This window comes from Eptatretus burgeri, chromosome 17 (genome assembly GCF_056783735.1).
Source record: "Eptatretus burgeri isolate ZD-2024b chromosome 17, Ebu_testis_v1, whole genome shotgun sequence".
NCBI classification, from domain to species: Eukaryota; Metazoa; Chordata; class Myxini; order Myxiniformes; family Myxinidae; genus Eptatretus; species Eptatretus burgeri.
The window spans coordinates 14564577-14568213 of record NC_140977.1 but is presented as its reverse complement, the minus strand read 5'-3'; positions in this window follow the sequence as shown (position 1 = coordinate 14568213).

The window sequence follows — 3637 nt, the reverse complement described above, 5'->3', positions numbered from 1 at the left end:
AACGGGACAAATAACAACCGGAACTTAACTTTGAGAATGTCAGCAGGGAGCCCCGAAGGAGACCTCTTGCCGCTCAAAACCGGAACCGGAAGTTCAACTGGCTGGCTTCGGAACCGGAAGACTGGCAGGCTTCTTCCTTGTGGAAGACTTTGTCAATCACACATATTCTGAATGGCAGACTCCAAACCAGATATTGGAAGCTTGCAATGTTAAATCAACATGAATAATTGGACTAATTCTGGGTTCAATTGTTAAAGTTTTCAATCTTTTTCATTTATCGTGGCCTCCATCACATGATGTTCAAGGTGCAAGTACAACACAACCTGACTTCCCTGATTTCGTTTTTTCTAACGCTCCTTCCATCAAGCCTCTACAAACATGTACAAAGACTGCAATGTATGTGCAATGTCTCAATGTTATGACATCTGCCAACCCCAATAATGCACTGACTACCCACTGGATAGAGCTTCTGCCTGCAGGGGTTCCATCATCTCCCACCTGGTCTTCCATGTACACATCACCTGTATCGAAACGAGCTGGAGACATACAGTGGAGACTCGCACACTATTCCTTGACTTCAAACGTATTCCTCGAAAGATTGAACCTTGTTTCGTCCGATGAATGTACTTTTTGCCATCAATCCGAGGATGTTTTCCATGCTTATGTTGGTTGTCAAAGGTTGATCCCACTGTTTAAACTCTTGAAACTTTTTTCCAAAGATTAGGCTTTTGCTTTTCATTCCATTATTTTTTTTCTGCATACCAGTATCTTACAAGAATGTCGGAATTGAAGTTGCTAATTTCCTGCTCGCTGAAGCGAAACTCGCAATATACATCACTCGCAAGAGGATGATTTCTGGTGTTAATTCACAGGAATACAGCACTCTGCTTGCCTTTAAAGGCTCTGTGTGTGCCCGTCTCAAAATGGAATTCCTGTTTTATCGAGAGAGTTCGCGAATTAATGGCTTCAGTGACAAATAGTGTAAAATTGAAGTATTGTGCAGAGTGGAAGGAGAAAATTTATTCTTTTTGTATTAATTTAACATCCTAAGTTATTCCTGTTCCTGATTCACGTTTTGATTGAATCTGCACAATGTTGCAGCACTTGTTTATTTTTGTACATTTTATAATGAAAGGACATTAAAGTCAAGTCTCTCTCTCTCTCTCTCTCTCTCTCTCTCTCTCTCTCTCTCTCTCTCTCTCTCTCTCTCTCTCTCTCTCTCTCTCTCTCTCTCTCTCTCTCTCTCTCTCTCTCTCTCTCTCTCTCTCTCTCTCTCTCTCTCTCTCTCTCTCTCTCTCTCTCTCTCTCTCTCTCTCTCTCTCTCTCTCTCTCTCTCTCTCTCTCTCTCTCTCTCTCTCTCTCTCTCTCTCTCTCTCTCTCTCTCTCTCTCTCTCTCTCTCTCTCTCTCTCTCTCTCTCTCTCTCTCTCTCTCTCTCTCTCTCTCTCTCTCTCTCTCTCTCTCTCTCTCTCTCTCTCTCTCTCTCTCTCTCTCTCTCTCTCTCTCTCTCTCTCTCTCTCTCTCTCTCTCTCTCTCTCTCTCTCTCTCTCTCTCTCTCTCTCTCTCTCTCTCTCTCTCTCTCTCTCTCTCTCTCTCTCTCTCTCTCTCTCTCTCTCTCTCTCTCTCTCTCTCTCTCTCTCTCTCTCTCTCTCTCTCTCTCTCTCTATCTCTCTCTCTTTCTCTTTCTCTCTCTCTCTCTCTCTCTCTCTCTCTCTCTCTCCCCCCCTGCTGGTTGTTGGTGAGTTGTGCATGGGTGTGGCATCATGGCGGTTCTGTGAGTACTGTTTCGTGTTGGTGTTTTTTCCTTTCCCCTTTTCGCTCCCCTTGTATGCTTGTTTGTGTGTGAAGTTTTCCCCTGTGTTTCCTTTCTTTACTGAGACAGGAGAGAGAAAGAGAGCATGCACAGTAAGTGTTTCGCAGGCCTGTTCAGGACTTCGTGGTTTTCGGGCATGCTTTCCTAATTGCTGTGTTTCTTCGTTCAGCTTTTTTTTTTCTTCGCTAAATACTTTGTTCATTCACTCTTTCGTTTCCCTCCACTTGCTGGTTTTGCTTGCGGCAGGTTTGCTTTTTGATAATCTGAGGTGGTTACTGCTCTTGCAGAATCTCCTTTTTGTGTTTGTTTGGTTCAAGACATGGCTGGTCAAACTACTACCAGTTATGGGTGCGATGAAGGGTTATCACGGAACCACGGGCTGTGTTTTGTTCCGCCGGAAAACGTCGTTATGGACGATATTCTCCTCGGGTTGGAGAAATAATAGGCGTAAAAAACATTCGAGCAGCATCCCGAATGAGCCACAAAGTTGTCGTCTTCGTGTCACAAACACACTTTGCAGACAATGTTGTGCAAAGAGGGTTGGTGCTGGGAGATGACCAGACCTTCGTTCCGGTGTCATCAATGGACACAGCGGCGACAAAAATAATGATAAGTAATTGCCCACCTTTCGTATCAAATGAAGTACTGCTTCAGAAGCTCGGTGAACATGGTACTGTGGTGTCCACAGTAATTAGTTCCCCTCTGTACCAGGAATGAAAAGTTAAAACACATTGCATCGTTTAGACGGTTTTGCTTTGTTGTTCTAAAAGATGGTGTGACGCAACTAAGTGTTTCTTTTAACCTGAAATTAGAAGGACATGAATATCGGGTTTTTGCAGCAACGGAAACTTTAATCTGTTATGGATGTGGATCGCAAGGTCATACTCGGAATTATTGTCTGAATGCAAAAATAACATATGCTGATGCAGCTGGGTCAACATCCACCCCACCCCCCCACACTCCATTAATGTTCAGCGAGACCCAACAGATGAGTCACCTTTAGTGCAGGAATCTGCCTTAGAACGTCAAGGTGCAGCAAAAGATAGGAATGATAAGGATTGTGTGGTTAAACCTTGCGATGACAACAACCTAAATGAAAGGGGAGAGAAGGTGCAAACTCCAGAGGATTTAAATTGTATTGAGGAACAAATGATGGACACAAGCTTGAGAAAGAGTCTGAAACGCTCCCTCTTGAAAATAAAGATAAGGGCGATAAAGTGCTGATAGTGCAAAACGCTGGTACCTCGAGTGAGCTTGGTCATCTTGCACAAAGGGAGCAAAGTAGTGAGGAGTTGGTGGAAGACATGACTCCACCAATGGTTCACGTTAAAAGGTGTCAGGATCATACGTATACATGTGAAGGCGAAGAACATACTCAGGGTGATGATGACCTAAATAAGACACAGACCGTGAAGAATAACTACCCCTTGCCCTCCAATGTAATAAGGGTTGAACATAATGAGAAAAATAACCCCCAAGTTGACAACACTGCTGGAGCAGGTCTCCTGACTCAATCCCGACAGAGAGATTACTTAGACCATGAAAAAATGGAGGTAGCGGTGGCTGAGTCACAACCAAGCTACATTGAGGATGTAGATGTAGAGGGTTGTGTTTCTTGTGATGCATTGTGTACATCTCAGGAAGAAGAAAGAGTCAAATGTATCGAAAGAAAATATTATTAGCTTTTTAAATGAAACCTTCAGGCAGCAAAATGTGCAGACCAAAGATCATTTTCCCGATATCAAGGCGTTTATCACCACTGCAAAACAAATGGTGCAAAGAAACCCAACAGAGATTTCTGAACCTCAGTTCCAGAGACTCAGGAA